Genomic DNA, 13504 nt, shown 5'->3' with positions numbered 1-13504 from the left:
ATTCTTATTAATGAGAACTACTTAAGGTGAAGATGTATTAAATTAAGGGCTAGTTTGAATACAAGATAAAAGAACAAGATAAAAATCTCTTTGGTATTCATTAGAATGACATCTACAGCTAGGATTTTATGCTTCTCTTGAAATTTCTAAGGTACTTTCTCAGCAAGAAAATTTTTAGAAAGGTCCCATGAAACATACAGATATCTCAGCAGTCTTTTCGCAGAATTTAAAAATTTCAAAATATCCTTTCAGGGATGGGAAAGTTACCATTCTTGAACCTTTGACTGTGTTGCTGACTTCTTTAGTAATTCCGTGTCGCCGTTAAGGCATCAGGACCCACCCTCCATTATGTAGTGTCACACCAGCAACAACGGAAGGCAGTAAAAGATCCACTAAAATGGTTTTATAAACTTTTTCTGCAGAATTCTCTTTAAGGTTGTGTTAGTCTGTTCTGACTGCCATAATGAAATACCGCAGTCTGGCTTAAACAACAGATACTCTTTTTCCCACAGTTCTGGAAGCTCATCCGTGATCAAGGTGCCGGCAAATTCAGTTCTTGGTGAGGACTCTCTTCCTGGCTTGCACATTGCTACCTTCTCACTGTATCTGCACGTGGGGAGAGAGAGCACTGGTCTGGTGTCCCATCCCCTTCTTTTTTTTTTTTTTTTAAAGATTATTTGAGAGAGAGAAAGAGAGCAGAGAGAGGGACAGAGGGGGAGGGAGAAGGAGAGAATCTCAAGCAGATTCCCTGCTGAGTAGGGAGCCTGTTGGGGCTTGAGGTGGGCTCGAGGTGGGGCTCGCGGTGGGGCTCGAGTTGGGGCTTGAGGCAGGGCTCCATCTCACGACCCTGAGCTCTCTCGGGGCTCATCCCTGAGCTCATGACCTGAGCCAAAATCAGGAGTCCCATGCTTAACCAACTGAGCCACCCAGGTGTCCCTCCCATTCAGTTCTTGTGAGGATATCAGTCCTATGGGATTAGGGCCCCTCCTTATAACCTCATTTAACCCTAGTTACCTCTGTCTTCAAATACAGTCAGACCAGGAGTGAGGGTTTCAATATATGAATAGGGGGGGCATAATTCAGTCTATACAAGGGTGTTTTCAGTGTCATTGACCTTATTATTCAGTCTCTCAACTTTAGGGCACACAAGTGTATTCTATTCATTTCCATAGAAATTTTTCTTTCAGTTTGGGCCAAATAATATCAGTTCCTCGTGGCCATAGGAATTTATTGGGATCATCTCTAGATTTATCTAATTTAACTTTTTATGCTAGCTCACATAGCTGAAGCCAGAGTATGAAAAGGCTCTGTTTTGTAGGCTTCTTCATGGTGAGCCTTCTTTTGAATTCAGTGCAATGATAGAACATTGGTCTTCTCTAGGCCCAAGTTACTATTTATCTGTCTCATAGAATACTGAACAGTGACATTTGCTTGTGAGAATAACCCTGTCAGAGGTAGTATTAGTGGAACAAATAGATATCTACACACAAAAGGGTCAGCTCCAAGTTAGTATCTCTAAATATGATAAATAGAGCTATGTCTAAAATAGTGCTATCCAAAGGAATTATAATGCAAGCTATAATGTAACTGAAAGTTTTTTAGTAGTCACATTTAAAAATGAAAAAGAAACAAGTTAAATTATTTTTAGTGTATTTTACTTAACCTAAAGTATTGATTTCAACATATGATCAATATTTAAAAATATTGATGACATCTTTTACATTGTTTATTTTTAAGAAGTCTTCGAAATATGGCGCACAATTTAAACTTACAGCACATCTCCGTTCAGACTTGCCACATGTGGCTGGTGGCTAGTGTATTACATAGCATGGGTCTAAAATATTCATATCTGGCTATAAATCCCACAGTCTCAGAGGGAAGAGAAATCCAGGAAGTAGATTTTTTTGGTCATGTTAAATATATCCATCTTGTATACATTTCCACACAGTAGGAAACTACTTCTGTTATGTTTTTTCGCCCTGTGGTAGTAAGCATCTCTCTTTTAGGTGTCATTATTATGACTGAAGTTCCTCCTGACGATCAGTTAGGTGTCTGTTCTGATATGAATCATTTGTTTGTCTACAGTGATGCAGAACTTTTGTCACCTGCCATCACAGGACAAGGTGATAAGGCATGCTGATTAGAGGAGCCATGTTTTCCAGCCCTAGTCCTTCACCACCCAAGGCAGGAACTTACTGAAAGAATTAGTGCAGCTTCCAAAAGTATCTAACAGCTTGGTGGTAGCTTAGGTACCAGCAGATAATGGCTCCTTATGGGCAGACAGGTATTTGATTTAAATTGCTTTGAATTTTTACTCATTTTTCTGAATAATAAAACTCACCATCATTCATTACCCGTTGGGAGCAATGTAGGCTTTTCTTTATTTGGCTTAGACTTCCATTGTCCTAAGTCAGATTTTTAAATGTCAAATTTCAAAATGTAGCATGGATGATGTTAGGATTGATGAGATTCTTTTTTTTTTTTTTTTAATGTTTTTTTATTTATTTATTCATGAAAGTCAGAGAGAGAGAGAGGCAGAGGCAGAGGGAGAAGCAGGCTCCCCGCCTAGCAGGGAGCCCGATGCGGGACTTGATCCCAGGACCCTGGGATCATGACCTGAGCCGAAGGCAGACGCTTAACCATCTGAGCCACCCAGGCACCCCAGGATTGATGAGATTCTTTAAGAGAGGATACTACAACTGGACTCCTTAGCCATCTGTTTTGGGTGGAAACATGTCAATCTCATGCCCAAGTAGCTGCCTCTAATTCCTCTTTGTGTCTGCCACAGCTTCTAGCATAGCACTCTGCACATAATAGGTACTCCACAGATGTTTTTTGAATGAATAAGCAAATGTTTTATAGCTCGATATCCCAGTTGAGCCTAAACTGGAGTGTGTGCATCAATTTATTAAGTGATTGGAGTGGAGAGTAGAGGAACTTTTTGTGTGTTTGGGGCCAGGGACCAAAGCAACAATGAGATGGAGGGGATAAGGTGACATCTGATCATCCAGACCAGGACTAAGCCCTGTGGCATGCTCATCCTCCCCTTTTCCACGTTTAAAGGCCCTGTAAGGAGTTTGGCTCCTGCATAGGAAGAGTTGAAGGTGTTACTCTGACACCTCGAAGGCTTTGCCAAAGCAAACAGCACTCTAGGCAAGTCACTTTCCTTCCTAAGGAGCAGAGGAAGCATCCCCGTGCAGGCTGTGGGGCCCACAGGAGTTTGTTGACATGGTGGTTGCACAGAGGAGATTGGATGTAAGAGTAGGAGAGCACAAGCTCTTAAAAGTACTGGAAGCAACCCCCAGGGGCTACCAGAAGGACCTCAGGTAGAGGGAGGTATTGGCCAGGCGCTGAGGTCCCACAGTTATAAAAGTTGATGGTGCCCTCAAGCCACATAGGTGAGGCCTGGGGCATTTGCTTAACAGCTCCAAAAAGTTTCAGCAGCTGAGCTAATGCTTAACACTCAGAACAACACCCTCTCTACTTGCATCCATGCCCTGAATGCTGCCTCCCTTCTCTTTCTCTAATCACATAGACATTAAATAATTCATCACATAATTCATACTATGCCAGGTATTAAAAGGGGTATCAGAATATACTTTTTTACAAAAACCCCAACAATCATGACAACTTTTATTAGAGGCTAGTAGTTGTTGAGGAAACACTGAAGAGAAGGTTATTATTTTGAATAAAAGAGGACTTTTAGAAGGATTGGCTATATATGGCTTGGTAAGTATATAATTAAAGATCCAGGGAGTTGTATAATTTTATTAAAATCTAACTGTAGATCAAATGACTTAAACTTTTAGAATGTCAAACATTGATTGTCACAAATGGGGGAGTTCATTAAACATCATATAATGCCTTTATAAAATGTGGAGCAGGAATGTGTACCTGAGCAAATAAGCTGGCAACTATTGAATTCTAAAAGGAGTTCAATTTTAGCACTAATGATATATTGAGCTGCTTGAATAACAAAGTTGCATAATATGCATCAGAAGAACTGTTAACTTACATCAATAAAACACACACACACACACACACACACACACACACACACACGGTCACATTATATTTTTTGGTGGTGGAACTGAGTATGGCAAAACCCAAACTGAAGGTATATTTTTCTAGTGAGGAATTGCCTTTGCTTCTGCCAGATGCCTGGGGGCATTACTGAGCCAGAAGCATTTGAAACAAACTTTCCTAGACCACACAAATTAATGTGCATACCAAACCCAGTGTGGGCAGGTTTGTGCTTATGATTTTGCCAGGTAATTTTTTTTTCCCCCTCACCTCATGAGGAGGACTATGAGAGACAGCTTTCCTTTAATGGTTTTTTTTTCCAACAGAGATTTTTTTTTCTTCTCTCTCTTTCTCTCTCTCTCATCCTCCCACTGTAGGCTTTCCAAAATCTTGGCTAATGTTTGTAAAGGCCTCAATCCTGACTCTCCACTCCATGGTTTCAAGGTATCCTCTCCTGCCTCCTCCTTTACCATTAATTGTGGAGGTTTAGGTTCAGTTTATGGACAAATCTCTCAGATTAGCTGGTGGTGATTTACTTACCATGCTGATTTCAGCTTTTTTTTCAATTTTGGTTACTTTGGATTTCCCTATGTTATACAATCGCTTCTTGGACTTTTGGCTAAGATCAAGTGTGGATTTCCCTATGTTGTACAAAAAGGCTCGAGGTGAACACCACCAACAGTATTTGGCACAGCCTGTCAGCAGGTACATGTGCCCCCAGTCTCTCACCATCTGTTGAAGAGGCAAACTTAATCTGGGGTGTGGCAGGACACACTGTGAGGCTCAACCTCCCTTTATTTATTTTTTTAATTTATCTATTTATTTATTTCTTTTCTTTCTTTCTTTCTTTTCTTTTTTCTTTTTTTAAGTAAGCTCTATGCCTAGTGTGGAGCTTGAACTCATGACCCTGAGATCAAGAGTCACATGCTTTACTGACTGAGCCAGCCAGGCACCCCTAGGCCTCCCTTTATGACAGTGAGTGTGAGAAGAGCCTTTCATAGGGTGGGAGTGCAGGTGTTGTCTTAACTTACTTTTTTAGCTTGGTATAGAATTCTTGGTGGCAAGTTATTGCATCTCAGACCTTTAAAATTATTATTATATGGACTTCTATATGATATCCGTATTATGCCCTGCCTGTCTACATTTTATCCCATTATAGGTAATCTGTTTTCTCTCTGTGGTAACTCTGAATACTTACTGTTTGTCTTGTATGTTCTGAAATTTTGCTATCATGTGTCTGGTATTAACTGCTTTTATTTTTATTCCTTGGTATCTGTGATCCCTGAATCTTAAGATTCTTATTTGCTATTCTTAGAACTCATATTCAGGGGCGTCTGGGTGGCTCAGTCGTTAAGTGTCTGCCTTCGGCTCAGGTCATGATCCCAGGGTCCTGGGATCTAGCCCTGCATCAGGCTCCCTGCTCAGCGGGAAGCCTGTTTCTCCTTCTCCTGCTCTCCCTGCTTGTGTTCCCTCTCTTGCTGTGTCTCTCTCTGTCAAATAAATAAATAAAATCTTAAAAAAAAAAAAAAAAGAACTCATATTCATCAATTCTAGAAAATTCACATTTGCTTTCTTTTTAAATATTTCCTCTTTCCATTCTTAATATTCTTTCATCTTGGAATTCCTGTTTGGTCCTTCTCATTCTATTCTTTAGGTCTGATAACTAAGGGGGCCAATCACCCGGTTTGCTTATTATGACTGAGGGGTTTCTGAGGCTGTGGGATTTTCAACCAGGAAAGTCTCAGGCAGAACAGAATGGATTGTCCCCCTGCTCTTCACTTCTCATATTTTCTATCTCTATAGTAGCTGCATTCTCTGTAATTGTTTCATGTCTTTCTTCTACTTTACTAATTGTCTCTTTAGCCATCACTGTTAAAAATCAGAGTATTTCTCACTTCTTGAAATACTGTTTCTCGACATCAACCTCTTCTTTTTTATAGTTTCTCAATCCTTCAACTATGATTTGGTTTTTACTATCTTTAATATGATCATATTTTTACAGATTCTTGGCCTCATTCTGTCTTTACTGAATCAGAAACTCTGGGGGTTGGAGCCCAGTAATGTGTGTTTTAGTAATCTGGGTAATTCTGATGTACCCTAATTGAGAAATGTTGGTATCATCTATTTAGGATTCAATTTATTGCAAACACCAATGTTTTCTATAGGGCGGGATGCTGTTTTCCATGTGACCGCAGTAAGTTTTCATGCATCAGAATGCATTAACCCTCAACCTTAAGTTCCCTGCCTCTCCAGCTAAGACAGGGATGTCAGATTACCTTTACCCTTCTCCTTCCTATGACGCTGCACTGTGTAGTACTACTTCACACTAAAGATCTGGGTTGTTTTTGTTTGTTTGTTTTTTATTTTTATGTATTTATTTTTTTAAAGATTGCATTTATTTATTTGACAGAGAGAGACACACAGTGAGAGAGGGAACACAAGCAGGGGGAGTGGGAGAGGGAGAAGCAGGCTCCCCGCCGAGCAGGGAGCCCGACGTGGGGCTCGATCCCAGGACCCTGGGATCATGACCTGAGCCGAAGGCAGATGCTTAACGAATGAGCCACCCAGGCGCCCCCGTTGGTTTGTTTTTTAAAGAAGTCTTGTCATTTAATTTACTGAGAAAGTGAAGAGTTTGGAAGTTAACCCTCTTTTTTATGTAAAAAAGATGAACAGCATTACTCTTAATCTCCTTTGCATCTTTATTTAGTAAGCAGTAGTTGAATCGTTTGATCTTTTACAGCAGATCAAAGATATACTCCGAGATTTATGACTTTACTATCATAAGTACTGACGCAAAGTAAGCTATACTCAAGCTGCCTCTCAAGTTGAGCAGAATCTTAATTGTCAAGAGTGTTTCTCCAGCAGTTATTTCTCTGTGTAAAATGTTTTGATTTTGTTCTCCCTCTAAACATGCATTTATCACCCTGTGCCAGGTACTGTGCTGGATGCTAAGAATATAGCTAGAACCAGGACTGACGTGGTCCCTATTGCCACAGAGCTTAGAGGTTGGTGGAGAGATAGACAAGAGCACAGGTGGTTACAATACAGCATGATAAGTATTATGATAGGTGAAGTAAAGGGCACTATTGGAAGTGTTCTCAATAAAAATGCAACATAACTGCTGTCTGAGTGATTTATTGCTCCTGATTATAAAATACGCTCACAAGATAGAAGCTAACTCCTACTCATCCTGCAGGAGATAGCTCAGGTTGTCATGTCCTCACGTCCTCCGGAGAGTCTTCCCTGCCACCCTCACCACGCTGTCCCCCACATTTGAGATTAGGGTCATTCCTACATTCTTCCATCAAATTCTCCATATAGTTCTATTACAGTACTTCTCACATTACATTCCAAAGGTCTATTCAAATGTCTGTCACCCTGCTATACTCTAAGCTCTTGGAGAGCAGGTACTCTCTTATTTGTCTTTGCAATTCTAGCACAGTGCCAGTACCAGTACCCTTTTGTACTCTTTTTATTGTGAGATTTAGGTTTGCCTTTCCACTGTTGATCAACACCTCACAAAAATGCATTTTTTTTAAAAAAAATATTTTATTTTATATTAGAGAGAGAGAGAGAGCATGAGCGAAGGGAAAGAGAATCTCAAGCAGACTCTGTGCAGAGTACTGAGCCTGGTGTGGGGCTTGATCTCACAATCCTGAGATCGTGACCTGAGCCAAAACCAAAAGTTGGATGTTTAATGGACTGTGCCACCCAGGCGTCCTGAAAAAAATGCGTTTTTTAAAATCGATCTTTTCACTGCTAGGAACATGAACTCGTTATAATCCTTTACCCCCAATAGCGATGCTTCTAAAGAAGATGTACTTTAATATTACCTCAAAATCAGGATCAATAGTTGTCTCTATGGACATAGTGACATCCTTAGAAATTAATTAATTTGATCATTAATTTCGAAGGCTGATGGGAAGGCAATAATGAAAATATTATCTGGTAGATCATCCCTACTTCCCTTAAAAAATATGGCATATTGACAGCTTAGCAGTGAGGGCCACAGCATCTCTTTGGGGAAGTATGGGAGACAAAGTATATGGATTGAAGTTGAATTGAAGTTGTGGATTGAAGTGAATCTTTACAATTCCTTTGGCCATTGAGCATCCAGCCTCTCTTTCTTTCTTTCTTTCTTTTTTTTTTTAAAGATTTTATTTATTTGACAGAGAGAGACACAGTGAGAGAGGGAATACAAGGAGGGGGAGTGGGAGAGGGAAAGGGAGAGGCAGGCTTCCCACTGAGCAGGAAGCCCAATGCGGGGCTAGATCCCAGGACCCTGGGATCATGACCTGAGCCGAAGGCGGACGCTTAACAACTGAGCCACCCAGGCGCCCCCAGACTCTCTTTCTATTTCAAGTAAATTCCCCACTGTGTGGGTCTTAGTGCCCTAACTCCCTCTCTAAAAGCCCCATTAGCCAGATATCCCTTCTTCCCAATGCCAGCAGAGAGGGTGTGACCATGAAACCTGGGTTCAGGCAATCAGATTTGGGAATTTGAATCTGAAGTGAGTCATTTAAATGGGTAAAGATGGTTAAAATACGGTCCCAGTGGCCAGTGGTTCTGGCATGATGTCTAGCAGTATCTACCTGTGATGCCATTAGCATGAGTATCCTAACTGAAGCTGGATGTAACCCTGTGGTTCTTACTGTCTGATTGCTCTTAGTTTCTGCTTTTTTTTTTTTTTAATTTTCCCCCAGCCTCGTTCTTCAGCCTTCCTGTTGATTCTATGAGCTATTTGATATTCTGCCAATAAATTCCTTTCCTGCTAAAATTAGCCAGTTGGTTTCTATTGCTTGTGACCAAGAACTTCATCTTTATGCTGCTTTGTTCAAAGTGCTTTGTGCTTACTGAATAAGTAGTTGTTGAATGACCAAGTGGCTCTTATGTTTTATACGTTGGCCAAGCATGTTTTCTGTGTGACTGTATCCCTGACGGAAGAACAGTTATTTTATGAAATATTAATGAACATTTTCTGGAATGTATATGTTCTGTGAAACAAGTGATGCGAATGAAAGATTTGTAGTGCAGCAGAAAGGTAGGGGGCCCTGGGCACAATCGTGTGGAGGTTGGGAAAGCAAACACAGGATTGAAATCCCTAAACCCATCCTAAGCCAAATCCCTCCTCCTAAGGGAAGGTCAGCTTGTGTTTCAGTCTGGTATTTGTTCACTGAGCCTTATCCACAGTGAAACCTGAGATGGCAAGCCTCCCAAAGGCTTTACTGGGCCCTAAAAGCTTATGCTCAAGCCTCAGGTTGTGAGGGTGTGCTGAGAGGGCTAAAGAGAGCTGTTGGCTTCAGGATTTGAGGCTTGCACATTTTGTACTCTAGGAATATGGGTGTATCGTCAAAAGTTTTTGTTGCTTTATGTTCTTTCTTCTTCCTTTTTATCCTCTCCCCGATTCCACAGTGCAAGTTAGCTATTTTTAAAGGTTTTGATTATTTTTTTTTGTTTTTAGTTTTATATGTTATCAATTTTACTACATTTACTTACTGAAAGTTTTATCTCTGGTAACTTGATACTGTTAGTTTACTTTTTATCTTCCAGACACTATTGGGCTTTTATAAAAAATTATTCATATATTGACTGTATTCATAGATTTGGTGATATAAGAAAACTTATTCAAAGTGGATCTAAAATGGTGGAATGCTTCTCTCTGAAATTTACTGATTGTAATTGAAATACTCTTATTTGGTAAAGCTTGCCAAGGGTCAAAGGAATATGATCTTACATGTAGTTTACATGTAAGTCACATATTATCTACCTATAATTCATGTGTAGTTCTTTTCACAGCTCTTGTCATTTGGTACTCAGAATAGCAATCTATAATAGTGTTTCCAAAAGCATCTAAGAAATGTTCCATCTTGCATGCATAAAACATTTAAATTTAGCTTTCATGTGATTCTTAGGTATTATGTTTTAGAATAACATTATACAGTTCTGTGGTTGTTTTGCTATTAAAGCATTCTTAACTGATTTCCATATCAGTTGATTCTGTGCCTTGTTGTAATGTAAATAACCTCTAAAGATACATTAAACTGGAGTTTGCTCTTTAGTAAACAGCTCTATCAGTGACTTTTTCAAAGACGTGGGCAGGTTTATCAATATTATCAATATCAATTCCTGCCAGATTGAGTACATATCTTTTTTCTTGAGAAAGCTTTGGTTGATTTAGCCTTTAACCTTCCTCTCACAACCAGATCTACAGAGACTCATAACATGCTCAGGCTGAAAAGTTTTTCTGTGTATTTGTCTGGAGTCTTACTGATTAAAAACTCAACTCCATTAAGGCAGGGGCATTGCTTATCTTGTTCTTGTATGTCTAGCGCCTAGCACAGTGCCTGGCATACGCTAGATTCTCTATAAGTTTGTGAAAAGAATGGATGCTAATTTTCAACTTTATAAAGGAGGATTGCTTTGTGGCCGCCACTTGGTGTAAAATAAAATCAAGTAATACCAAAAAAATAAAATAAAATAAAAGAATGGATGAACGTTAATACGCTTAACAGTTGCCATTTTCCACAGAGAGCCAGTATGATTGTAGATCTACAATGATGGTTAATTGTGTCGGCTTGATTGATACAAGAGATGCCCAGATAGCTGCTAGAGATTACTTCTGGGTGGGTCTGTGAGGGTGTTTCCAGAAAAGATGAGCATTTGAATCCATAGACTGAGTAAAGAAGATCACCCTCATCAATGTGGCTGGGCATCATACAATCCGTTGAGAGCCTGAATAGAACAAAATGGTAAAAGAAGGGCAAATGTGCTCTCTCTGCTTGAGCTGGGACATTCATCTTCTTGGTCATAAGTCCCCAGTTCTTGGGCCTATGGACTCAGACAAGCACTAACATTGGCTGTCCTGGTTCTCAGGCTTTTGATTTGAACTAGAACTACACCAGTGGCTTCCTGAGAGCCTCTGGCTGGCAGGCAGTAGATCATGGGATTTCTCAGCCTTCATAATCTTGTGAGTCAGTCCCTCATAATGATTCTCTTTCTACATATCTATATATATCCTATAAGTTCTGTTTCTCTGGAGAACCCTGACTAATACACCCACCTATTTGAAACACAGGTCTCCTTGAAGTCTCTACTTTACTTTAGCTTGGCTCCTTTCCTCACAGCCTGCAAGTATTACTAGCATTCTCCTAGCTCCAAAGTGCCAAATCCAGATCATTTTATTTCCCTATCAAATTTTTTCTTGAGCTGGTTCCGTACCAACCCATCTGTACCATTTCTTATGCTCCTCATCACCATCTTTTTCTTAGTTCTCCACATTCATCAAGATTTTTGGATAATGAAGGATAGTTGGAAGAAAGGTAGACAGGGACAAGGGGCCCCCACCCTAAGAGGAAACCACCCTTAAAACAATTTTACACCAGGGAAGGAGCCCTCCACCCTTTCCCACATGATAGATAGATGACAAAAACCTGATTGGATGACAGGCACAGATTAAATTAGATTAAATCAGATTAAATCAGATTAAAACAGCCCGCCAACAAGCCCATGAAAACTCCTAGACTTAGAAACTACTGGGGGGGGGGGCAACAATTTCGGGTCCCCTCCCTCTTCAGGAGCTTTGTACTCTCAATAAACTTTGCTTTGCTGCCCATCACTCTTCAGTCTGGTCTACCTCTTCATTCTTCGAAGCAACATGACCAAGAACCGCAGGCACTAAAGGAAAAGAAATCCTGTAACAGTACCAGGCTCACTATCTTTCTCTCTAACCTGACTCCTGCAGAAATTTCAAGGCCTTCATGAATGACACACTGACTATGATGGTCTCAGTTCTGTAGTCTATTCAGTGCTTATGGCTTCCCATCCATTCTATTTCAGCAGTCCACCTTGGATTGACCTCATTGGCCTTGTCCTTACCTGGAACTTACTAATATATACAGCTGAGAGCTCACACATCAATCTCTTCTCCAAATATACCCTCCTATTCTGCCAGTCATCTCCTGTTTTTACAAGCCTACTTTCTCTCTCTCTCTCTTTTTTTTTTTTTTTTAAGATTTTATTTATTTATTTGACAGAGAGAGACACAGAGAGAGAGGGAACACAAGCAGGGGGAGTGGAAGAGGGAGAAGCAAATTCCCTGCGGAGCAGGGAGCCGGATGCGGGGCTCGATCCCAGGACTTTGAGATCATGACCTGAGCCAAAGGCAGACGCTTAACGACTGAGCCACCCAGGCATGCCTACTCTCTTAATGACATCATGGTAATCTCAGTCCCCTGATTTCTCTGCTAATCTCAGTCCCCTGATTTCTCTGCTTTTTCCAACTCCATTGATGCCCTCTTAGCATCCTTTCTTTATCATCCTGATCAGATCCCATGGATCTCATTTCTACTACTCTTCTACCAGCAACCTTAATTAATTTATTTTACCCCTTCAGTTCTTCACTCATCTACTTTTTATACTTCTTCACCCAAGCAGGATGAATGGTCCTGAAAAAAAAAAATCACACAAAGTGTAGGAAGTAGTACTTCTGTAAATATGGGAATCCAGTCTTAGACCCTCAAATGCTATATACTCTTTCTCAGCTTCTCTTATTTCCTTTAAAGACAATTACAAAATTTTATGTGTTTTTAAGCCCCTCTCCTCACTTTCAGAAATGGCTTTGCTAACTTCCCATTTCACAGAGAATGCAGAAGCTATCAGAAATGAACTTTCTTCAAGTCCTACTCCCCTGCATTTCTTCTCTCCTAAATACAAAGACATCTGTTTTCACTCCTGTCACTACATCTTTCTCCCTTGTCCTCCTTCCAGGTAGTGCAAATTAGTACTTGGGACTTAGCTTCTTCCTTTTTCCTTTTTGGCTGTGGTGCCTCAGTTACTTCCTCTTTCCTTTTAGTTCTTGTGCTTGCCTGATACACTGATACACTGGATCAAGTCTCTTATTAAAGTTCTGTGCTTCATCCAGTGGCTGTTACATTACCTACAAGACCATCCTCATGAGGCCATCATGACCAATCAGCAAAGCAAAATAGCATTTCTGACGAGACTGAACATCTGACTATTACAAGTAGGGGGTATGTTGTATGTATTAAGAACCAATTTCAGGGGGCACCTGGCTGGCTCAGTTGGTGGGGGGGTGTGACTCTTGATCCTAGGGCTGTAAGTTCAAGCCCCTTTGGTGTAAAGATTATTTAAAAATAAAATCTTAAAAAAAAGAACCAGTATCAAAGACAAGTCTGTATGGCAGTAAACTTCACCTCCTCTTTCTCAAACACACCAAACAGCATAAATAATTAAAAGCATCATAATACAAAGCAGTCAAACATTACATCAAAGATGTAGCAGCACTACTCAACTGTGGCCTGTTTCATTTGACATTTGACATTTGTCCTCTTTCTTCCTGTCATTATTCAGGTTCCATAATATGTGTCTTAACATGTCTTGAGTATATATAGAATAAGGATGCCTGTTTATACCTTCTACTATCTCTGCCTATATATTTATACTATCAGCCCCTTAATTTGAG

This window comes from Phoca vitulina, unplaced genomic scaffold, assembly GCF_004348235.1.
Source record: "Phoca vitulina isolate PV1807 unplaced genomic scaffold, GSC_HSeal_1.0 scaffold6, whole genome shotgun sequence".
NCBI lineage: Eukaryota > Metazoa > Chordata > Mammalia > Carnivora > Phocidae > Phoca > Phoca vitulina.
This window is presented reverse-complemented; position numbering follows the sequence as displayed.